We start from the raw sequence: 26107 nt of genomic DNA on the forward strand, positions 1-26107 counted from the left end.
TACAGATGGAATGAGATAAGAAGAGAGGCAGGAAAATCATGGAATTTTGAGAGTTGGAAGGGATTTTACAGAACTACTGAGTGAGAATAATACTATTGTAGTACTAGTACATAGACTGGGAATGTAACGTTATTAAGCAAAACTCATTTTTAAAATAGGAAAAAATGAAAGTGATTCAGAATCATTTGAAATGAATATATTCCATTTGATTACATATGTAAATTTAGTGAAATAACTCCAAGAAAATTGCCATTCCTATAATAAGCTGTGAGGAGCCAATGATATTTGCATCTTGATTTATAGACCTTTACCATGTAAGCAGAAACATTGCAAGGAACTGAACTTAGAACTTTTGAAAATGAAAAACATTTATTTTGAAGCAGTGAGATGATATTATCACCAGTTATTAATAGTTTTCCTATTGAGTTGTCTCTAGGTACAATTGTTCCATGAATAAAAAATCATGGGAGAGTGTGATTTTTATTCATGAGGCCGTCTCTCAGAACACACACTTAGTTGTGGGCACTAACCGTCCAGCATTAATAGAAATAAACAATCCAGAAACTGAGGAAAAATGGCCAGAGTGGTCAGGTGAAATCCGGAGACTGCCCTAAACACTGGCGTTTCAACCACTATCATGGCATCTAAGCCGAGACCTGACCATTCCATCTTATAAATACCGGGGGTGCCAAAAAAATGTGTACAAGCGGACACTTTGGTCAACATTGCTCAAGCAGTAGTTTGCCGTAATCAGAAGTGTCTGGACGCTGATGGTAACCACTCTGAGCACCTCTTGTAATTGCAGAAGTCAAATGTGACTTGTATTCATCTTTTGTTATCGGTATATATTGAGTATTACAATTTTAACACAGTTTTTCCTTTCTTAAAATGTGTATACTTTTTTTGTTGTTTTTTTTTTAAAGATTTTATTGGGGAGTTGGGGGAAGGGAACAGTGCTGGGGAATCGGGGGAAGGAGAACAGACAAGTTGCTGTCGTTTTTTGTTCTTCAGTCTAGTTGTGGAGGATGTTGCTTCACTGGCCCAAGCTGGCACCATCATTGCGCTCTTCCCAGGGTGAGGCAGATCAGTCGCCAGTCTCTGGATGGCCGCTCACTGCGGCTGCTGGCTACACATGGTAGCTTATGGCAGCCCACTGCAGCAGGGGACTGGGGACTGCAGCCTACGCCGTCGCCGGCGACCCACGGCAGCCCAGCCCCAGGTTGAGCTGCCGTTCACCATCTTAGCTGTGGAGGGCAGTGTCACTGGCCCTCATATGTGGGATCCGAACCGAGGCCCTCTGGCATCCCAAGACAGTTCTTAACCAACGCGCCACTCAGCCGGCCCGTGTATACATTTTTTTGGCACCCTCTGTATATCTTGACTGCTTCCATTTCCCTCACTTCCATCTCTTCCACCATCCTTTCCTTGTTCCAGTTTTCTGATCTGAGCTTCTATAGTAGCCTCTCCCAGTCTCCTCAGAGCCCAAGCCCCATTCTAGCCCTAGTCCTTTGTGCACTCTGTTACCAGAATGTACTAGAATGTGCATGTCAATAGTATAGAAAGTACTAGAATGTGCATATCATTCCCTCAAGCTTTGCATTTTCGTCTTCCCATTACTTTTAGGGGAAAGGCAAAAACCCCTTCCATGGCCCAGGAGGCTCTACAAAGCCCATGCAGCTCACGAGGCTCTTTCTCCTTCCGCTCCTGATTTGCTCACTTGCTTCAGCCAGACTGTCCTTTTTAGACTTCTCTTTCCTTCAACACCAAGCTCCTTGCTACCTACCTCAGGGACTTTGCATATGCTCTTTCCACTGTCTAGAACACTTTGCCCCATGCTTTTGCCTCTACTCTCTGGTGCATTTTTTAGATTTATGCTTAACTGTCCCTTCATCAGGAATATTATACCTTCCTTGATCACTCCAACCTCACTTCGGCCAAGTTAAATTTCCTTATTGTAAGCTCTAACAGCAACCTTTATCACAGTTGCAAGTTAACAACTAACCTCTCTGGGACTTGCTTGTAAACTCCACTGGGGTGGGAATGGTATTTTGCCTCATTCACCGGTTTCCCCATGCTGAGTAAGCACTCCTAAACTCGCTGCTGAATGAGCAGCTCTAGATCCACAGAGAGCAGTGGCCATCAACTTTGAAACCAGCTTCTACGGCTGTGCTGTTGAAGACACTGTTAATGCCTGGTTTGGCTCCCAAATTTTGGATTCTGCCAAAAGTTGTGCCAGCAGGGTCGTGCCAGATCAGCAGACATAACTACGAAGACACCAGACATGGGAACATCTCTCTATCTTCTTTCAGTTCTCATTCCTCCCATATCTGCCTCTGTCTAAGAGCAATCTTTTTCTCCTAGAAAACAAGCTAAGCCCCAAGTTGAGTTTCCTCCAAATGGGATCCCACTCCCTTCAGTGCACTTGCTTAGATGCCGTGACTCAAAACTGCGTGTGTGAGTTGTATCTTTTCCCTAATTTACGTCAAATAATTTACATGAGAGAGAAGCAAGATGTTTCAAGACTTTCTTGAATGAACATCATTTTTCCATCACAGTTGATAGCTGTTGCTCTGTGCAGTGCTTCAGGCAGAACTATGATTATTCCTGCTCTGCAAACACCATGTCCATGCAGAGGTCACCTACAGCTCTGTGGCCCTGTGGAGAGCATTTTAATGTGCCACTGACTGGTGGTTGGATTGTATATGTCACATAAGCCCGACAGAAAGACTGAATTACTGTTAATCAGGACTATCTCAGAGTTCTTTGGATACCCAAGGCTTATAAAAGAGCTGCAGAATTCCTGTTCCTCCATTACATCACCCCAATAATTCCATACTAGGAACAGCACATTTGACACTCTTTACAAACCTGCCTAGGAATCGTGACGCCGATAAGCAGAGTTTATTTCTGGAATACTGGTCCCTATGGTCGCTGTCCTTCTCCTTCAGGCTTCTGATGTTGGCTGTACATTGACCCTCCAATTCTGCTTTCCGCAGCTAGAAGGTGTTTAACCCTACAATCTTGTCTCCCTGAGAAATATTTACAGATCAGGGCCCAAGTCTTAACTACACATTTACTACTACTTGTTACAAGCCTAAGAGACAGTGTCAACTGAGATGTTTTAACATGTATGTTTTCCATTTATCTTAAATTTTTTAATTAAAAGCATCCTTGAACTGATTATCCTGACACATATCTTCAAACTGCATCTATTCAAAAATGTCAAGAGGAGTTCTCAGACTATCAACTGAAAGGCCTAGATTTGTTTCAATTCTGCCACAACTTCCTAACCTCCTTTCCTATGGCTGATTTTTTTTTTTTAATGTTAACATCACATTTCACTGCTGTGGAGAAGAGGGCTGTTTGATCCTTCCACCATCAGCTAGAAGCCCCGACAGTGGCCTTGTGGTTCATAGGCCTTTAAGACAGCCCCCGTGTGAATGAAACAATAGCTCACATAGGGTCCAGCAGCCAGACTGAAAAGAAATTCCAAAATCTGCCCCAAAGAACTAATTGAACTTAGCAATTTGTGCTTTTTCATTAAAAAAAAAAAACTTGTAGTACCTTTTTGTAATACAACAATAAGCTACCGTGTGGATTGCTGCGGAACTCTGGAACAAAGCCAGAGCAACAATAGCTCTTTTTCTTTAGGAATAAGACCCATATTCAAAATTTATCTAGAAACACTATTTGGCTTGCTGCTTCATCATGCTAGGAGAATAAGTACAAAATTATATTACTGTTCATTATGTCCAGGGAGACCCCAGTTTCTTATGATTTATGCCAGGGTGGCACAGTAGCCTCAGCAATGGCTATTGCTGTATGGAGGTGTGCCAGTCCCATAATGGTTATGAGTGGATCATAATACTATACTTGGTTTTTGCAAATGTTTAATTGACATGAAATATTCAACAGCCGGTAGAGATAATTTGTAATCTTCAATTCCTTTTTTGCCCTACCTAATTTACCCAACAGATTTACGGGCTCTAGACACCCACACATGCACACAAGTACATGTTGTTGTATGATAAAATGATACTGTATGGTGAACTACCTCTGTGTGAAAAGATCTGAAATAGCGTCATTGACTTTCAAGAGTTCAGCCTTTCTGTTTATTTTCAGGGTCAAAATAGTAACACCTGTGGTATGACCAGGACTTGATGATACAACAACGGGAATACCGTTTTTTTTTTAAAGATTTTATTGGGCAATTGGGGGAGGGGAACAGCGTTGGGGAATTGGGGGAGGGGAACAGACAACTTGCTGTCCTTTTGTTCTTCAGTCTAGTTGTGGAGGACGTCGCTTCACTGGCCCAAGTTGGTATTATCATTGCGCTCTTCCCGGATGAGGAAGATGGGCCGCTGGCCACTGGAACCCGCTCACGGCAGTGCAGCTCCAGGATGAGCTGTTGTTCACCATTTTAGCTGTAGGGGGCGCAGCATCACTGGCTCTCATGTGGGATCCAAACAGGGGCCCTGCTGCTCAGAGCGTCCCAAGCCAACTCCCAACCAATGCGCCACTTGGCCAGCCAGGGAATACCTTTTAAAACAGTGGTTTTGGCTGAAAATAGAATCACTTAGGGAGTTTTTGTTCTTTTTTTAAGGCCACATTCCATCTCACTTAAATTGGATTCCTTGGGGTGAGGTCCAGGCACCCGGTTTTGGTTTTTCTTTTTTAAAGCTCCCCAGGTGATTCCTATTTGCAGCGAAATTTCAAAAGAACTGCTTTAGAATCTGTTTATTGCTGAGGTCTTGTACAAGCTCAGGCAATATTAAATTACAGCATCCTCACATGTCAGTTCTGGAAATGATCTAAATAATTATCTCATGTAATATTTTCATTTTCAAGGACAGATTGAGACCCAGTAAAAGACTGGGTAAAACTATATCCCAAACAGTATAGCTATAACATGTCCTCCCCCAAACTAGATATTAATAAATGAAAGCATGACAAACTTATCTCATATCCTAATTTTTTCTTTTTTGACAGACAATCAGGCTGTCATTAGAAGAATGCTACAGAATATCTCTTGATTTCAAGATGGCATGTACTTAAGCCTCAGGATGATCCTTACGGACAAGATCAAGAACAACCAGCCAAGTTAGTTGATGGATGTCAACTTGTCTTAGCAGAAGCTTCCAGGACGGTGTGTTTAGACCTAGCCTACTCAAAAATTTTATTGACAACTTAGAAAAAGACTTCAAAGGCAAACTTTTGGTTATTTTCCCAACAGCCAAAGCAAGAAGGTTAGTTAGTAATCTGGATGATGAATAGAAATTTGAATTGATTTGATGGGCATGAAAATGTTTAAAACCAGTGTTATTCAAATTTAAATGAAATTTGGCAGGTAAAAAGAGAAAGAAGCTATTGTCTTGAAACAAATAGAAAATAAAATACCATGTACAGATTAGAGAACATCCAGGTTGCTAAGAGCTCAAATGAAAAAGAAGGTGATTTTCAATAGCCATAAAATGTTTACCATGACCTAATTATGTAATTCTAATTCAGTCAACTATTTCAGGCACTGTGCTAGACTCTTTCATCTACTCCTTAACCAGGCATCAGTAAGTAGACAGAGGGTTCAGATGCACAGATATACTAGCCTTCTATATTGGACCCTGTGCAAGCCACATCTTTCAAAGTGGATAGATTTGGTAGAGAAGGGGTTGAACATTCTGAAGACCATGTTAAAAAAAATAAGTGTTTGTGCAAAAGAGAAATTCTTAGCCTGAAGAAATTTAGGCTTAGAAAAGCCATGAGAGTTGTCATCAACTACTTGAAGGACTCTCATGAAAATAGGGCAGTGCTCTAGAGAGCAGGACAAAAAGTGTATATGATGACAGAGAGGTACATTTTAGGCTCATTAAGGGGTACACTTCCCCATGCCTGCAATAATTTAACCATGCACTACCTCAAAAGGAATGCATTTCTTATTATTAATAGTAAAAATGCTCACAATAGGTCAAGATGCATATAGGAGGGGTTCCTGCACTGGGAGGAACAGATGGAATATGTGGCTTGTACAGCCCCTTCCAGCCCTATTATTCCATGATCCTGTGAATCCTGTATCCTAATGAAAACAAAGCCATCTCTGGGTTGTGCTTCCAATCCAACAGCTCTTGAGTTAGATGGCTTCAGTGGGTCTAAGCCTTTGAAGAATCATCTGTTGTAGGTACTGAGAATTAATGAGTCTCTCTGAACCTTGTCTAATGAAGATGGACTTTTGCCTTAGGAAACATCCTTTGAGGCGGCAACAGAAGATAAAAGCATTCCCTATATCCTTCCATGTATTCAAGTTGGCCCATCCCAAAGTCTGAACTTAGCAAGCACCAAAGAAGCTGTGACAGTGTAAAGGAGCTCATTTAAAAAACTAACAATTCTGCAGTTGATCATCTCAAGGAGAAACTCATCATGTTAAGTTTTCCTTTAATGTCAGCCAGGGTCCTGCTAACAGGTATTTTAAATTGACTGACATGTTGGGGTGGGGTGAAGGAGGGACCTAAATTAATATAAAGCAGAAAGCAATGGCTAATCTAATGCTTAAACTTCCTCTTTTCCCTTAACATATTATTATATGTTAAATGTAAGAGGCATTTGTCTATTCCTTATAATTTAAAAATAGCCACATGGAATAGAATAATCTGGAAAACAAGTAAAAGTGCCTTTAAAAAATCATCTCTCCACATAAAGTGATCACCTGCTGGTGACAAGCAAATGGACAATGACTCAGAATTTTGGTACCAGCCATTCTGTTAATTATTTAGAAACATTTTTTTCACAAGCTTTTCCGAAAGAGGTTATTACTGTTGTTATTGTTTCTATTTTACACATGGACGAAGGAAGCAGGGGAGGAAGAAAGGGAGGACAAGCAGAAATAAATGAAATGACTTGTTCAAAGTATTCCAACAGTTTAGATCAAGATCAGGAAAAAACTCCCAAAACATACCACTAATATTCCTTCTTTAAAAAAAGATTGCCAAACAAACAAAGGGATTGCCCTCATAGTGCCACAAAATTAAGTGCCTTTATTAAGCACAGTTCAGTGTTTTATGTATTAGTTTCATGTATTAGTCTTACTTCCTCAAATGAAGGAATGTACTAGCATTTTAAACACAGCCTCCCCCTCTCCCCCACAAAACAACCCCATACACATTCCAAATGCTTCCTTTCAATGCTGTCCTCCAACAGAGCTATACATCCGATTGAAATGATGCCAAAAAGAGGAGGTAACAGTTATTGCTGTTATCATTTCTACTGGACATGTCTGTGACAAATAATACTTGCAAACCACATTATCATAAATTATGAGTGAATCCTATAACTAGGTACATTAATAAAGAAGGCATTTTTTTTTCCAAGTGAAAAGAGGCAAAGCAAACCACATAAGCGAGAGCAAAAAGGATAAAACTTTTGAGTGCTGTTGCATTCATGGGGGTGGGGCAGGGTGGTTATTTTCTGTACGTTTTCTTCCCGAAATAAAATTACACCCTCCTAACATCTATCTATTTTTTAACAGGCTTTCACTTTGCCATGAAGATGCCACTTACGACACAGACAGCTATAACCCTCCACTCCCCTTTCCTCTGCCCCATGTCTTGATTTTCCTTTACAGACAAGCCAGACTTCCTCTCTTCCCATTCACTGCTCAACCCACTGCAATCTGGCTGCCACTCCTTATTACCCTCTGGAAGCCTCGCTGGCCCAAATCAATAATGACCTCTTTGTTGCTAAATTCAATGGACACTTTTCGGTCCTCATCCTACCCAACATCTCTGCAGGATTTGACATGGTTGACCACTCTCTCCCTCTTGAAAGTTTCTTCTCTCTTGGTTTCTATGACAACGACTTCCCCAAGGTTTCCTCCTCTCTGGACATTCCTTTTCGGTCTATTTCTCATGTTTTTATGTTACTATCCACCCTTCAAATGAGCGATCACCAGGAATCTATGTGAAACTCTATTCTCTTCTCTCTTTATCCCTCTTCTTCATGTAATCTCACCCACTCTCGTGGCTTCAACTCACATGCATCTAAAGAAGACTCCCAAATGGGCCAGCTGAGTGGTGCATTGGTTAAGAGTTGGCTTGGGACGCCAGCTCTGAGCAGCAGGGCCCCAGTTCAGATCCCACATTAAGGGCCAGCTCAACAACAGCTCAACATGGAGCTGGGCTGCCATGAGTCGCCGGTGATGGTGTAGGCTGCAGTAGGGCTGGCCGGCAGCTGGAGTGAGCTTTCATGAGCTGCCGTGTGCGGCCGTCCAGTGGCTAGCAAGCGACTGCCTCATCCGGGAAGAGAGCAATGATAATACCAACATGGGCCAGTGAAACGACGTCCTCCACAACTAGACTGAAGAACAAAAGGACGGCAACTTGTCTGTTCCCCTTCCCTGATTCCCCAATAAAATCTTTAAAAACAAAAAAAGAAGACTCCCAAATTCATTTCTCTAGCTGAGACCTCTCAACCATCTGAACAGGCAAAAGCTTATTGGGGCAAACTCCACACACTCAAAATTCTGAGAAGGAAACCCACCGTTCTGCTCTCCCCCTACCTTAATTTGTTCTTATCTCCTTTAGTCCCTGCTTCAGCATTGCCTGTCACACAAGTCAGAAAAACCCTGGGAGTCACATCTGATTCCCCCTCATCCCCATTCTACACATTCAGTCACCAAATCCTAATAGCTTTTTTAACGGCTCTTTAATCAATTCCCTTTCTTTCCACCCCTACAACCAATACCCTTGGCTTAAGGCCTCAGCGATTTTCTATCAGAACTGTATTACTAGCCTCTGACTGGTCTCCCTGTCTCCAGACTAACCCCCTTCCCAATCTGTCTTCCATGTAAATACAGAGGGGGCCAAAAGAATGTATACACATTGTAAGAAAGGAAAAACTGTATTACAATTGTAATACTCAATATACACTAATAACAAAAATGAATACAAGTCACGTCTGACTTCTGCAATTCTAAGAGGTGCTCAAAGTGGTTACCTCAGCGTCCAGACACTTCTGATTATGGCAAACTACTGCTTGAGCAACATTGACCAAAGTGTCTACTTCTATACATTTTTTTTTGGCACCCCCGGTATTTGTAAAGACATGAATTTGAAATGCCAGCCACTGCCATGCTTTCATACACAGCTGTATCATATGGCTCCTGCTTACCTCTCCGGATTCGTCTCTCATTGCTGCCCCCTTTCTCCTCTTTTTGGCAGTTCCAAGACCACTACTGCCAAGTCCTTTTATACATGCAATTTCCGCTGCTGGAACTACTCCATCTCCCCTACACCCTCCCCAACCAAAGCTCACTACTCATCTGTTCTGTTTTCCTTCCTTAACAGCTGTCATGCTGCACTTACTATGCGCCCAGCACTATTTTAAGGGCTTTATAGATATTAACTCATTTTTATTTACCCTCGTTTTATAGATGAAAAAATGAAGTCCAAAAAGATCAAGTACCTTGTCCAAGGCCACACAGCCGGCAGTGGCAAAGTTAGGATTCAAGCCCATGTGATCTGGGTCCAGGTTCCAGTTACTGAATCACCAGGAAGGTTTCTGGGCTCCCGCAACACCCAGCGCATCTTTTACCGTCATGCTTACCTAACTATTAGATTTTCCTACTCTCCTGTCCATCTCCTTCACAAAATATCAGTTTCTGGAAGGCAGAAAATATATTTTATTCATCTTTGAATGTCTAATGCTTATTCCAGTAACTGCCACTGAGTATATAGACACTTGATATTTGTTCAGTGAATGAATGAGGTAGCAAAAAAGTTCACAATAGATAAGGAAACATTCCCAAAACTTAAACAGGGATCCATTTCTTAAGATTCTCCATACGTCTTTATTTGCAAGTCATTTAATATTAATGCCTAAACCTCTTTTTAAAATTCTGTGTTTTCCAGAACCAGAATACCCAACCAAACAATAAAGGGAACAAACATGCTATCATTAAATGAGAGCGACTTTGGAAGAGGGAACTCCTAAATTTTAAACTCATTAAAATATCTTCATTTGGTAAATTATTCTTTTTATTGTAGTGTAAAATTAGACATGAAATGCTGTCCAAGCTATGAGAATAATTGTATCATTTATTAGAATAGACAGAAAAAGGATATAACTGTTGACTATCTTACCATCCAACCCTAGTAGGCCACTGATCGGAAATACCATTCTCAGAGGCATTTTTAAGTTAAAAAAAAAATTGTGTCTCATCCCTGAATAAAAGGATGCCATGTCCTTTTAATGGACAAAACAATATATAACAGAGGCTAAAGGTCAACTTGTCTTTTCTTAGGAGTGCTTATATATAGTCACCCCAGAATTGCAGCACTTGTGTGAGAGAACAGAGTATAAAATGAGGAAGGTTCATGTGCTATCTGTACACGTGTCCTACTGGGTCAGTGGTCAACAGTACCAGTGGTGTACTATTGTACTGGTGAATGACGGGTACTTGAACAGTGTTTACTATGAGCTGAAGATGTAGCAAAGACTTGATGTGCTATGACACTTAAATCATAGCACATGTCTGGTACTTAATTTCTGTGATGAGGGAGCATTCTGACTTTGAACTCTTTGGTTAAACTCATTTTACCTCATGCAAAGGAGAATTTGGCACATGGACATCACCTAACAAGTGTTTGCCGTGAAGATTTATGAAATGTTAATGAGTCCAAAAGAGAATTTTGTGTTTTAGACTCAATATCTGAAAACGTCTGCCCCATCAAGCAGAATTAGAACCACAAACCTATTCTCATAAGGCCAGGGTGACTAGCTGTATTGCCTGGTGTGCCTGGGATGGTCCTGGTTCATGTTGTTGTTCCAGCACAATTATTAATAGTCCACTTTTCACTCTGTAAAGTGTCCTCATTTGTATGATAAATCATATGGTCATCTTACATATGCCCTGTCGGTTACATGCATGGAAATAGATGGAAGACGTCAGGCAGTTCACATGCAGTACTATCCAGAGGAATAATGAAGAATAGAAAATTATTCTCGATCATATACATGACAAAAACCCTGAAGATTTATGGCAGGGATGACAACAATGTTAGCTCAGTATAATACTAATATTACCAACACTGACCACACATTCATGTTCCTAATACTAGGTAAAGAAAATGCAGACTAAAAAGAGAAATCTTCTCTTACTTTCTTGCCAGATCTCCTGTTCCCTTCTTCTAAAATATTTCTCTCTTTGGCCTGCGAGTGGCTGCCTCACCCAGGAAGAGCGCAATGATAATACCAACATGGGCCAGTGAAGCGACATCCTTCACAACTAGACTAAAGAACAAAAGGACAGCAACTTATCTGTTCCCCTTCCCCAATTCCCCAATGCTGTTCCCCTTCCCCAATTCCCCAAAAAAATCTTTAAAAAAAAATAATAAAATGAAATATTTCTCTCTTTCTTCTAAAATCATTGTGGATTTTTCTAATGATGATCAGGAGGAAATGTCCTGCCTAAACTATGTAACTTATTCTGTCCCTAAGGCTGAGTAATGGGAAGCAAATCAACCAATGGTTAGGAAGCGGACTTTGTGGTCACACAGACTGTTTTTCATATCGCAGCTCCATCACCATGTACTATGTGACTTTGGGCAAATGACTTAGCTTCTCTGTGTCTGTTTCCTCATTTGGAGAATGGGAATAATTTTAGCAGGATAGTTGTGAGAATTAAATAAGATGATGCATGCAAATTGCTCAGCATGGTTCCTAAAACATAATTAGTGCTCAATAAATAGAAAATAGAACGTTGCGGGACCGGCCGAGTGGCGCGATGGTTGAGAGCTGGCTTGGGGTGCCGGAGGACCCCGGTTCGGATCCCACATGTGAGGGCCGGTGACACTGCCCTCCGCAGCTAAGATGCTGGACAGCCGCTCTACCTGGAGCTGGGCTGCCGTGAGTCGCCGGCGACAGCGTAGGCTGCAGCCCCTGTGGCAGTGGGTTGCCATGGGCTACCGTGTGTAGCCAGCAGCCAGTGTGAGCAGCCAGCAGCTGCGGTGGGCGGCCGTCCAGAGGCCGGCGGCTGGTCTGCCTCGCCGGGAGGAGTGCGGTGGTGGTGCCAACTTGGGCCAGTGGAGGGGCGTCCTCCACAACTAGATTGAAGAACAAAACGACAGCAACTTGTCTGTTCCCCTTCCCCCAATTCCCCAGCACTGTTCCCATCCCCCCAATTCCCCAATAAAAATCTTTAAAAAAAAAAGAAAATAGAACGTTGAGTAGTTGGCTCAGGCTTCATACCAGATTATGAGCTCTGTTATATTTCGTGTAGACCCCAACTGTATAAAATTCCAGAATTTTAGAGTTCTTATGGACTGTAAAGCTCACCAAGGAAAATCTTCCATTTCTAGAGAAGAATGTCAAGCCCTAGTTAAGTGAGTGGTTTGGCTCAGTTGGCCCGGCTTGCTACTGAGAAAGCCAGAAGTAAAGTGAGGTTTTAAAAAACCTTTTCTCTTCTGAATCTTATTAAAATTGTTCAGAAGCAGTAATGACTATAGACAAAATCACTGTGAACATATATCCACGCTATAAGTTAGAAACCCGTATTGCACCTTGCCCTGAGTAAATTAATCTGGTTCTGGTATAAAGGCCAACATACCATTAAGGAAAGTTCTCTGTAGCTATACAAAAGGTCGATCATGTGTAGGCCTCAGTTTTCTCTTACGTAAAGTAGGAAGGATGTCACGTGATTATCAGGGTTGTTAGGAAGATCCAATGACGTAGCCTGCAAAAGCACTTAGCACAATGCCTCACTGTGATGTCCCAAAGTTTACTGTGCTGGTAATCATGTCTATTCTTCCACACAAATTCATCTATAGTGGCATAAAATTTCAACAAATCTTTCCCACTGTTGCCATTTACAAAAGCATTCTTTGGTGTAGAGCCCAGCCTGGCTGTTTTGAAGAAAGCATGGCCTCAATGCTAATGGACTGGCTGTGTTCCAGCATCTTTTTGTCGGGAACGCTCTCTCACAACTGAATGTTAAATAAAGATCACAGGTGACCGTGATAAAACTATTCAAGAAGGCAAATCTGACATCTTCCTTTCTTACGTATAAAACTCCAAGGAGCTTCAAGGTCCATCAGTAATGGCCAGAGGAATACAAAGGGCAGTAAGCACGAGTCCCTTCAGAACTTCCAACCCTGCCAACATTATTCCTAAGCCATCTGCTTAGAGTCACCTGGACAATGGCAATTTAAGGTCTTCATGCTCACGTTTCTGGAGTCAATTTATAAATTCAATTAATGTGACATATACGCTGTATGACACTGTGTGCAGCCCTGCATCCAGTTCTTTGTCTGTGCATTCTGAGAGAGAAAAAAGATCTTGCAGATGTGGGTTTTCTGCCCCCAAATTAAACAGTACTATATAATCCTGTGATTAGATTACTGCCATATCCTCTACCTTGAACTCTGGAACCCTGCCTGGAATTGTGCGGCTAAGTGGAATAGCTGGTATAGTGGGGTAGATCGTTTTTCATTAAAAAAAAAAAAAACCGGCAAAGAAACCGCTTTAAAAAGAACTGGCTTTCAGGTCTTGCAAGTTGTCAGATATGTACAGGAATTTAAGTAGATGGACATTCACTGATGGGTCGTTTAAAACTTTAGCCCCAAGCCCCATCCTTGGCAATCCCTGTGAAGATATACAGAGAATATATAGAACATCCACAGTTCCCTGTATATCTTGCAACAGTCCTCATCTGCCTCCTCAATTGATGAGGCAATAAATACATCATTGGCTTCATCCCAAATCATAAGACAAGCGGAAAAGAGAGAACCATAGAATCTAACTCACCCAGACCCAGCAAGCTCTTAGAGAGCTCCTTTGGTTCCGAAGACAGTGACTAATTGTTGAGCAGCTATTATTTAGTTACTGATTTCCTTCCATATTCACCACATAGAGATAGATAAAAAGATAGGGGGTGCCTATAAGCTCCCTGTGTTCATTGTCTCCCCAAGAGCCCAGCTTAATCTTAACCTCCTAGCAGCTCAATTGATTTAAATCTCCATTTACGAAATTTTCATGTATACATTTCTATGTAAATACACTCTTACATGGTTGTCAGTCTTATAAACATACGTGCTGTTGTTCTTTGTACTGACACTGTCTCTTCAATAAGGCATTTCTGTGAATATGATTCCCCATACACACTCCTTTTCCCCGCAGCTCCCCTCCACATTCTCTGCCCACCTTTTAATGTTACTTCCAATTCAGGCAGATCGGAGTGAATCGCTCATATTTTAAAAATCCTAGAATCGAAAGCTAATAAGAACTACAGACTAATCAACAGAAGGATGGAGTAAAGATGCTCTCCATGTAACACCATGACTTTTAACATGACAGAGCTGTGTCTGGGACAACAATGTATGGCAGAAGTTCAAAAAATTCCCAAAGACCCATTCTGCCCTTCTAAGATGAAAGCCCAGGAGGGGGTGGGGTTGGCGGACATCACACAGGAATAGGCTAACTGGAGTTTAAGGCTTTCAGGGTCTTTAAGTTAAGCCAGTAAACAAAAGGATAATAATCCTTTGCCAAGAAATGTTTTTAAAATACATGAGTGGTTCACGAGGTTGTGGCAGGTGACCTGACAGGAAAAAAATGGAGTCTTCCTGCTGTGAGAGAAGGAGTCTCCTCTTCCCTTGGGGCAAATTATGTTTGCCACTCAATGTACATTTTCAGTGTTTGGGGGATTATATAACTATAATCATAGTACTCTGGCAGAGAATTCCCCTGGCGGGTTCCTGAGTGATTAGTCACCAGAGAGAGTCCAAAGCAGTGGACAGAGCTGGTAAAGTAAGAAAGCTTTCGTCACTCACTAGCTTCAGAAGATCACGATCACCTGTTTTTGCAAATGAACTAAGAGTGTTTTCCTCCAACAGAAAGAAGAACTTAATAGAGGACCTCGAAATAGACATAGGATGTGAAAATAGAAAAAGGAGATCATATTTTCTTTTGACCTAGGCAACAACTGATGCAAAACAGGCAAAAGCCAAAGCAAGATGTATTCGTTTTCTATTACTGCATAACAGATTTAGCAGCCTAAAACAGCATCCACTGATGAGGTCCTACTCCTGTAGGTCAGAAGTCAGACATGGCATGGATGGATTCTCTGCTCTGGGTATCACAGGCTGAAATTGAGGTGTTGACCAGACTTTCTCAGCTGGAGGCTCTAGGGAAAAATCCGCTTCCACACTCATTCTTGCTGTAGGTAACATTCAGCTCCTTGCAGTTGGAGGATGGCGGTCCCCTCTTCCTTGCTGGTTGTCACTAAGGGGGCCACCTACATTCCTTGCCATATGGCTCCTTCCATCTTCAAGTCAGCAAATACTTCTCAGGCTTCCAATCTCTGACTTCCTGTCCCTGACATCTAGACCCAGTTTTAAAGGGCTCATGTGATTAAGTCAGGTCCACCCAGATAATCTCCCTGCCTTAAAGTCAACTGATTTAGGTCCTTAATCGTGTCTGCAAAAGCCTTCCACAGGAATAGCTAGATTAGTGTTTGACTGAATATCTGGGAGAAGGTGTGTGCTCGCTAAGGGCCAGGAATCATGAGAGCCATTTTAGAATTATGCCTACCACAGGAGACACCTGTTATTAGGGTTTGTGGTTTCCTCTGAGACCATGGCCTCCTGGTTTAGAAAAATAAGCAATGAAGCAATCAAAACCAAAGCACTTAGAAAAAAACGGGTCTTGGGCAACGGCAGAGCTTTCAAGGCTCTGAATTCACAGAGAGCTCTAGGTTGGAACTAGAAGTAGCATGTGTTTATCTAACAATCATTCTATGATAGCCAACAGAATCAGGAGGCGCCCTGGAGTTGGCTGTCCCTATAAACTATATCAACTCATAAGAAGCACATTGTAGGGAGCTAAGTAAATATTTGTTGTATAAAAGAACTAAGCCCCATTTGGAGGTAAGCATTAATTCATGCTAGAATCATACATCTAAATCCAGTATATCTATGCTTTTGTCTTTCTTTCATTTCCCTAAATTTGCAGGAAAATGTCCTGAGCTAAAGCTTTTCCCTGCTCCTCCATTAGGCTAACGTGACCAGTGTGCCTCCAATGCCCAGGCACGCCAGTAGCAGGAGCAGTGCTGCAGGAGGAAGTCAGGGACACCTATGGTGATACTTGCTTTCCACCTGAGCTTCAGGGCAATACCATCTTACCTACTGCATGCTAGTTAACCAAGTTTAGGCCTTTGTGGATTAAGGAAAGAGAGCAGAAGGAACAATAGCATTGGAACATCTTCTGTGTGCCAGACACTTTACATAAGCTCTTATTTAATTCTCATAATAACCCTATACAATGGATATTATTTCTAATGAGGAAATTAATGTCCAGAGATGGGATGTGAAACCTGAGGTCCGTCTGATGATTCTAAGCCCCAACCACTGTACTAATCTTTGTCCATGTATTGCTAGCCATTGACTCGTAATGATTTCATTCACTGTATTTTGAGTTTGAGGTTCATCTTTCCACCTACCATTTCCTAACCCACTCTTCTTACCTGAACCCAGATTTCCCAGCTTGACCAATCCTTGCCGAGGCACTGTCCTCCCAAGCTATCGGCCTAGAACAGCTTTTATTCTTCTGCCAAGCTAATGGCCAAGCGGCCCCCTAAAGGCCCAATGAGGCTACGGATGCTGGAGTGGAGCTTTCTGTGCCTGGATCACGTTCCCTGGTTTCTAGCGCACATTTGCTTTGGGGATTAGAAAGAGACTTCTGAGCTTGAGCCTCTTCACGCAGTGGGGTTCTCTTTACTCCACTCGCAAGACCCCTCAACACTAGACACGTTTTGCAGAGCCAGGTCAAGCTAACCCAAGAGATTTATCCTTACTGACCTGACCCTCAGGGATTTACAGCCTAGATTTTAAAGTGAAAAATCCTCCTAAAAAGGCAAATTCACAGAGAGAGAAATGAAACCAACAACAAGTCATGGGTTATTCTGTTCTGTGGTCAGTCTCGCAGTGTGCACTGCACTGTATCAGCATTAGGGAAAATTAAGTGAGAAAAACATTACAACAGCCCAGGGACACTTCTACCTAAATTTTGTGATTACATTTTAAGTGCTCCCTGTCACAGATATCATAAACTGATTAAATCATTTCATGCCTGACCCCTACTGACTATGCTAAGTGAAAAGAGAGGGCTATTAATAACTACCCATTTCTGACAGCTGCCCAGGGGCAATGCTGCCTTTTGCAGCAGTGAAATGACTCCCCAGCTCACTTACTGAATGCTGAATATTGATTCATATTATGAGTGTTGTCAAACATAGAGTGCAGTGCTGCAGATCCAGCGTGGCAGGTCATCAGGAATAGCATTAGCAAATGTCAGGTCAGGAATCAAAGGCCTGCTGAACTCTTTAGGGATGAGATTTATCGATTCCATAAAACGTGAAACAGATCAAGTACTTGTGATGATGGAAATGGTCGTGGCAGAATGAGGCTGAGCCTGCTCTGATGTAGACCTCAGGACAGATGCAGCACGCAAGTGACTATGGAAGAAAATGCTAAAAGTTGGAATGCCCAAGACAAGGACAGCAGCGGCTTTGGGCCGAGAAGAGCATAGGGCTAAATGTCAGACCGCAGATGTGAAATTGGGCAAAGGTGTGTGTGTGTGTGTGTGTGTGTGTGTGTGCGCGCGCGCACGTGTCTTAGCAGGCTACGGTGTTACTAATAGGCAGCCAAAAGAAATGATCAGATGCCAATGAATGCTACAAACAAGAGATAGCTCTCTATATAAAAGGTGCGATTTGTTATTTTACGGACATCTCCTTTTGAATAGACCTGGCTTCTGGATTTCTATCATTAGAATTCATTTTTTTTTTTAAGATTTTTATTGGGGAATTGGGGAGATGGGAACAGTGCTGGGGAATTGGAGGAAGGGGAACAGACAAGTTGCTGTTGTTTTGTTCTTCAGTCTAGTTGTGGAGGACGTTGCTTCACTGGCCCAAGTTGGCACCACCACTGTACTCTTCCCGGGCGAGGCACATCAGTCACCGGCTTCTGGACGGCCGCTCACTGCAGCTGCTGGCCGCTCATGCTGGTTGCTGGCTACACACGGTAGCCCATGGCAACCCACTGCCACAGGGGCTGCAGCCTACGCCGTCGCCGGTGACTCACAGCAGCCCAGCTCCAGGTTGAGCTGTTGTTCAGCATCTTAGCTGTGGAGGGCAGTGTCACTGGCCCTCATATGTGGGATCCGAACCGGGGCCCTCTGGCATGCCAAGCCAGTTCTTAACCATTGCGCCACTCGGCCGGCCCTAGAATTCATTTTTTAATCAAATACTCCTAGATTTTACTCCATTCTCCTATTATTCCACAAGGTGTCCATTCAAACTGTACCTTCATCTTGATATAGTTCTTAGAAAGGCCCTAGACTATATAAGCCAGAATACTGAGTTCTTTTCATCCTTGTTCTGCCATAAATATCTTGTGACCTTAGGCAAGTCACAGCCTCCCTGTACCTCAATTTCCTCACCTACAAAGAAAAAAAAAATTATGTGTACTAGCTCTGCAAAAGTTTTTTTTTTTGTTGTTTTTTTTAATACAAGATCAATAATAAGTTCCATGACAGAAAGCAGGGTACATGTATTATTACTCATCTTGATGTTCTCAGGACCTAGTCAAGTGACCAGTCCAGAATAGTCATTTACTTGGTAATTTAACTAAATAAAAGATGAATATAATTTGAGACTGTAAAGGCTTACTAAATTGTATGTCGCTTTTATTATTACATATTTATTTCCTAAGTATGTAGTACTGGGTCTAGCATCACTGGAAATGTTCTAGAGCTCATATTGCTAACGAAGGTTTGTAGAAGCCATACTTTCTTTTCACCTCTCTGGAGAGCAGGCCCCAAAGCCTTCTTTAATTTTGCCCCATACTGTGATGGAGGCTTGAGCTCTACCTAAGGGACAGCTTGCAGCTGCTAAACTCTAATTCTGTTTGTTATGGTTAAATAGGTAAATGGAAGCTGGTTGTTATCTACAGCTTGACAGAGTTTCACTCTCTGCAGAAAACTTGCTCAGTTGACCATGGTACTATGTCTTCAGTGAATTGACTTTTATCTGCAAAATGCATTTCGGAAAATTAAACAGAACTATTCTTTTAAAAAATTATTTCTAGTAACCTAGTCGTCATTGGATTACAACTGCTCATCCTACCTTTTAAAGAAATTTTTAAAGCGAAATTTACTTAGAGTTTATTTTTTTCTTTTCTTACATTTTGCTGAAATTCAAAATTTTCCTCTGGTAAGAAAAGAGAGAGAAAAACAGTGGTATTAGGATCTTATAGCTGGCCCATCAAAAGCTCACTCTAGTCTTGTTTTAAATGGGTTGATGAGAGAAAATGAACAGGTGCTATACAGGTTACTCAGCTGCTCTAAAATTAAAGATTGATATTTTTCTTCTCGTTCTATTAGCAGACCTTTAGTGACATGTTAGCACTGGATAATGGTTGCAGCAGTTTAAGCCTCATGCTGTGATTTTTAACGGGAAGTCCAGCTACAGCAGCAAACAATGACATCTCCCCATAGCCAGTCACCTAATAAAGAGGCAGTCGCAGCCTTAGGCAGTGAGACTAAACAGCAAGAGAAATCTGACTTCCAATGCACTGACTTCGCTTTAAAGACAATGGCTTAGCTTAATTAACACTGTATTCCTTTGTAACTCAATCAATTCAGAATTTTTGTTCTTTAAGTATTGACTGCTACCTTAAAAAGAAAAAGAAGGCTCAAGCTGCTGAAAATCCCTCCTGATTTGTCTAACAGGTATTTCTGAATCAGCAATAGAATAAATAACCCTTGACATTAATTGCTAAGTTTCCCAAATGTGCAGGTAATCATAAAACCATCCTTTAAATAAGAAGAGAATTTCATTGACGACTTTAAGAATAAGCATGGGATGTAAATGAGCCATCACTCTACCCTAAAGCAAGGCGCTTCTGTAGATGTTTGGCTTTTCTCTTGAGGTCTTCATAAAGTGGTAAGGTTTTCTCTTTAATTGGGAGAAAGCTTGCCCCAGTGGCTTCAAAACATTAATAAAAAAATGGGAGAATCACATATAAACCAACACAATTCCACATTATTTCTACTTCATTCCTCTATTTACCATCTAATAAGAGATCATTTGCATCAAAGAAACTGTATGGTACATAAACCATGTTCCCTATTAAGAAAGAAAGTGTGGTTTTAAAAACTAATAAGGGTGAGAAATGGAAGATGAAGGGAAATAGAGTCCAAGCTCTCTCTAATCTGGCATCCAGGATCTTCCACCATCTGACCACTCGTCTAGACTTCCAGTTTTCTCTCCTACATATAGCTTACCAGATGAAGGCATGCTGGAGTAATAATAAATAAAGTAGAGTCCAGAAAAATGCAAAAGATGAATGAATCTGACAGCTGGTTCTTTGAAAAGATAAACAAAATTGGTAAACCTTTAACCAGACTCATCAAGAAAGTAAGAGAGAGGACCCAAATAAATAAAATCAGAAACGAAAGGGAGAGGTGACAATTGATACCACAAAAATACAAAGGATTATAAGACAATACTATGAACTATTATATGCCAAGAGATTGGGCAATCTAGGAAAAATGGATAAATTTCTGAGACTAAATCAAGAAGAAACCGAAAATCTGAACAAACTAATTTCCACTAATGAAATCAAATCAGTAATAAACTGCCAACAAAAAAACTTCTTGGATGGGGTGACCTCACAGGTAAATTTTATGAATTTATCCTTCTCAAACTATTTCAAAAAATGCAAGAAAATGGAAGGTTCTCAAGCTCATTTGATGAGGCCACCATTACCCTGACTCCAAAACCAGAATACAAAATAAAAAATAAGAAAATTATAGGCCAATATCTCTGATGAACATAGATGCAAAAATACTCAAAATTTTAGCGGACCGAATTCAGCAATACATGAAAAGGATCATACACCATAATCAAGTGGGATTTATTCCTGGGATGCAAGATTGGTTCAATATCTGCAAATCAACTAATGTAATACACCACATAAACAAAATGAAAGATAAAAATGTATCATATCAATAGATGCTGAAAAGGCATTTGACAAAATCCTACATCCATTTATGATAAAAACTCTTAGCAAAGTGGAAATAGAGGGAACATATTACCACATAATAAAAGCCATAAATGGCTAACCCACAGCTAACATCTTACTCAATGATGAAAAGCTAAAAGCATTTTCCTTAACATCAGGAAAAAGAAAAGGATGTCCACTTTCACCACTTTTTCCACTTTTATTCAGCATAGTGTTGGAAGTCATAGCTACAGCAATCAGACAAGAAAAAGAAGTAAATGCATCCATTTGGAAAGAAAGGAGTAAAACTGTCATTATTTCAAGATGACACGATACCATGTACAGAGAACCCTAAAGAGTACACACAAAAAACCCCCCAAAAAACTATTAGAAATAATAAATAAATTCAGTGAAGTAGCAGGATACAAAATTAATATTCAGAAATCGGTTGCCTTTTTATACCAACAACAAACTGTCAGAAACAAAAATTAAGAAAACAATCCCATTTACAATTGCATCAAAAATAATAAAATACCTAGGAATAAATTTAACCAGGACATAAAAGACCTGTACTCAGAAAATTGTAAGACATTGAAGAAAGAAATTGAAGATGATACAAATAAATGGAAGCATATACCATGCTCATGGATAGGAAGAATTAACATCATTAAAATGTCCACGCTACCCGAAGCAATCTATAGATTCAATGCAATCCCTATGAAAACGTCAATGGTATTTTTCACAGAACTAAAACAAATAATCCTAAAATTTATGTGAAACCACAAAAGACCCAAATAGTCAGAGCAATCTTTATAAAGAGGAACAAAGTTGGAGGTATCATAATACCTGATATCAAACTGTACTACAACATTATAGTAATCAAAACAGCCTGGGAGCGGCTGGGTGACTCAGTTGGTTAGAGCGCTTGCTCTGAACAATAAGGTTGCCAGTTTGATTCCCTCATGGGCCAGTGAGCTGCACCCTCCACAACTAGATTGAAGACAGTGACTTGAGCTGAGCTGCTGCTGAGCTTCCAGTGGGCGGCTGGATGGCTCAGTTGGTTACAGTGCGTGCTCTTAAAAACACGGTTGCCAGTTCAATTCTTGCATGGGATGGTGGGCTGTACCCACCCCCCGCAACTAGATTGAAAATGGCAACAGGACTTGGAGCTGAGCTGCACCCTCTACAACTAGATTGAAGGACAATGACTTGACTTGGAGCTGATGGGTCCTGGAAAAACACACTGCTTCCCTTACCCTAAAAAATCTTAAAAAAAAAAATTTAGGGCAGTAAACTTGCTGACAATGCTCTTAGTAATATTTTCACTGATATGTCCTCGGGCAAGGGAAACAAAAGACAAAATAAACAAATGGGACTACATCAAACTAAAAAGTTCTTGCACAGCAAAGGAAACCATCAACAAAACTAAAAGACAACCTACTGAATGGGAGAAGATATTCATTAATGATAAATCCAGTAAGGGGTTAATATCCAAAATTTATAAAGAACTTACACAACTCAACACCAAAAAACCAAACAATCCAATTTTTAAAATGGGCGGAAGGTCTGAATTGACATTTTTCCAGAGAGGAGATACAGATGGCCAATAGAAGATGCTCAATGTCACTAATCATCAGAGAAATGCACATTAAAACCACAATGGGCGATCACCTCACATCTGTCAGAATGGCTATCATCAATAAATCAACAAACAACAAATGTTTGCGAGGATGTGGAGAAAAGGGCACTCTCGTGCACTGCTGGTGGGACTGCAAATTGGTGCGGCCACTATGGAAAACAGTATGGAGGTTCCTCAAATAATAAAAACTGAACTACCTTATGACCCAGCAATTCCACTGCTGGGTATTTATCTGAAGAAATCCAAAACACTAATTCAAAAAGACATATGTGCCCTAGGTTCATTGCAGCATTATTTACAATAGCCAAGATATGGAAGCAATCTAGAAACCCATGAATAGACGGCTGGATAAAGAAGAAGTGGTACATATACACAATGGAATAGTACTCAGCCAAAAAATAAATCTTATCATTTGTAACAACATGAATGGATCTAGAGGGTATTATACTAAATGCAATAAGTCAGACAGAGAAACACAAGTATCATATGATCTCACTTATATGTGGAATCTAAAGAACAAAATAAACGAACAAACAAAACAGAAATAGATTCATAGAAACAGGACAAACTGAATGCAGTTGGTGCTGAGAGAAAAATGTGGAGGGATTAAGAAATATAAATTGATAGTTACAAAATAGTCACAGGGATGTAGTAAAGCATAAAGAATACAGTCAATAATATTGTAATACCTAGGTGGACACTAGACTAATCAAAGGGATCACTTTGTTAATCATATGTGTCTAACCATGATGTTTTACACCTGAACTGACATAAAATAATATTGAATGTCAAGTGTAATTGAAAAATTTTTTAAAAGAAAGTTAAATAGTATGCAAAAAATGATAGGGCCATATCAAAAGGATAGAGAAGTCAGCTTGGATACCAAAACAAATAATGAAAGCAAAAGATTTTAATCTATTTAAAATAAGAATCCATGAGTCCATATTAAAACACATACATACACACATACATACACACATACATACACACATACATACACACATATATACATACATAAGCGAGGGGAAATAGGAAGCTCTTCCTTACAATAGAATGTCAACTAATAAATGTAGAAGGAATGATTGTATAGTAGTGATTGATTCAGGCACGATTCATCAATGAATGCTAAAACTGGTGGGTGAAAGTTTGAAGGGGAAAGGTATATTTAAATAGTCTCAAAGTATCTCTCCACAATTAAAAATAGCAACTGCATAGTGGAAAACCTAGAAGTCATCACCTTTGTCATCACCAGTTGATGGGACAAACCAATATGATGTTTCCCCTGACATGATGCACTGATAAAGATATCATATCACTCTCTGATATGCCTGTCCAAAAGGTACAACCTGAGTTTGATCATGAGGAAACAGAAGACAAACCCAGACTGAAGGACATTCAACCAAATAACTGACCTTTACTCTTCAAAAATAAATGTCAAGGTCAAATGAGACAACGAAAGTCTGAGGAACTGTTCTGGATTAAAGGAGGCAATATGGACATGACAAGTTTATGAAATGCATGATCCTGAATTGGATACTGGTGTAGGAAAAATAGCTATATAAAGAATATCATGACAATTGATGAAATCTGAATATGTATTGTGGGTTAGATGATAGTTTCTATCAATGTTAAATTTCCTGATTTTGATCACTGTACAGTGGTATGTAAGAGAACATTCTTGTTCTTAGAAAATTCATAATGTAAAGGTAAGTGTAAAGAGACACTATGTCTGCAGCTAGACAGACAGATAGATAGATAGATAGATAGATAGATAGATAGATAGATAGATAATAGATACAGAAATAAAAATATATAGAGAAAGCACTCTCTCTCTCTGTTTCTGTCTCTCTGTCTCTCGCTCTCTCCCATTCTATCTATCTATCTATCTATCTATCTACGAAATTTATGGCCAAATATTATTCTTGCCTCTATCTAATCCAAAAGTTTTCTAGTATTTATTTGCAACATTTTTTTGTTTCTTTCCTTTGATTTCTTTGTAATCTTCTGTTTTGACCCTGCTGCCTTTTTTTTTTTTAATTATTTCTCTTGGAGGAAGGTAAAATTTCCAAGACCAGCTATTTGCATGAGGTGCATTCTGGGAAGGACCAGAACAGTCCTGGCTATTAGGCTATTGGGATTTCTCATAGGACATGACATTGAATACATCCTCTGAGCCTTTCCTTCCCCTGAGCCAGATGAACCTAGCACTCCATGACAGCTCATGATAGTCTCCTTCCTCAAATCATCCCCTTCCTGAAGGCCTGTTTCCTACAACAGGCTTCACCTGAGGTGCTTCTCAATACATCATGCAAAAAGTTTTCAGGGAAGCCCCCACTATCAGTGCATCTATGCATCTGTTCCCACTATTTTAAAAATGAGATTATTAGATTTGCTCCTCAAAGTAAAGATGGAGGTAAGTACCATCCTTACTCTGCCATTTCAAAATTGTATTTCTAACACAAAAATGTGATCTGTCACCTTGCAAAGAATTTTTTTTAAAAATCCTCAATGGCATGCAATTAGGATAAAAGTAAAATCTTTACCATGACTTTACAAAGTCCTCATACATTTTTCAGCTTCAATACTTCTATTTTCTGCCTAACCCATTCAATATGCCTTAATGGTGATGCCTCCCCAGCTCCCACAGAAAAATTTATTTGCCCCTTTTTGTGTTCCCATTGGAAAGTATGAATCCTATCATATCTATTATACATTGTCATTACTTATTTGCATGTCAGGTTTCGCTAATATACTTTAAGCTCCATGAGGGAAGGAAAGTTGTCATATTTGTCTCATGTACCAAACACTGAACCTGACATATAGTAGGAAATCAATAAATGCTCGTGGCATAAGTCAAAGTGAATTCCAAGTGCTATATAGTACGCAAGCAGATGTTCAAAGTTTTGGATTTCTGGATTCCTTCCAACCCGTCATTCCTACTTTATTAACTATTTTCTCTTTGTACATCAACAGATCATCTAGTTTACTTCCTTTTCAATTCACATGCCCATGTATTTGTCAACATAATCTATATGGTAATATTAATAACGGATTTCTTAGACATTTGTACACTATAACTTTGATCAACAAAACATCTTATTGTTCCAACATATTGGCACTTCAAAGCAAATAGCCAGTCTCCCACACTGTAAGTACCATTTTTAATTTATTTATTATTTTAAAATATTGTTTTTATTAGTTTCAGGTGTACAAAACAATGTAATAGTTAAACATTTACACCCCTCGGGCCGGCCGAGTGGCGCGATGGTTGAGAACTCGCTTGGGATGCCAGAGGGCCCCGGTTCGGATCCCACATATGAGGGCCAGTGATACTGCCCTCCACAGCTAAGATGCTGAACAACAGCTCAACCTGGAGCTGGGCTGCTGTGAGTCGCCGGCGACGGCGTGGGCTGCAGTCCCTGTGGCA

General features: G+C 40.4%; 1 protein-coding gene across 1 annotated transcript in view; it reads right to left on the reverse strand.

Moving 5' to 3' along the window:
- LOC109393869 (calmodulin-lysine N-methyltransferase-like) overlaps window positions 1-26107 on the reverse strand; it is a gene marked incomplete at its 5' end in the record, with an annotated part of 286769 nt that overhangs the window by 164728 nt on the left and 95934 nt on the right. The gene's annotated exons all lie outside the window — the stretch shown is intronic.

The sequence above is a fragment of the Hipposideros armiger genome, unplaced genomic scaffold (assembly GCF_001890085.2).
Source record: "Hipposideros armiger isolate ML-2016 unplaced genomic scaffold, ASM189008v1 scaffold_395, whole genome shotgun sequence".
NCBI classification, from domain to species: Eukaryota; Metazoa; Chordata; class Mammalia; order Chiroptera; family Hipposideridae; genus Hipposideros; species Hipposideros armiger.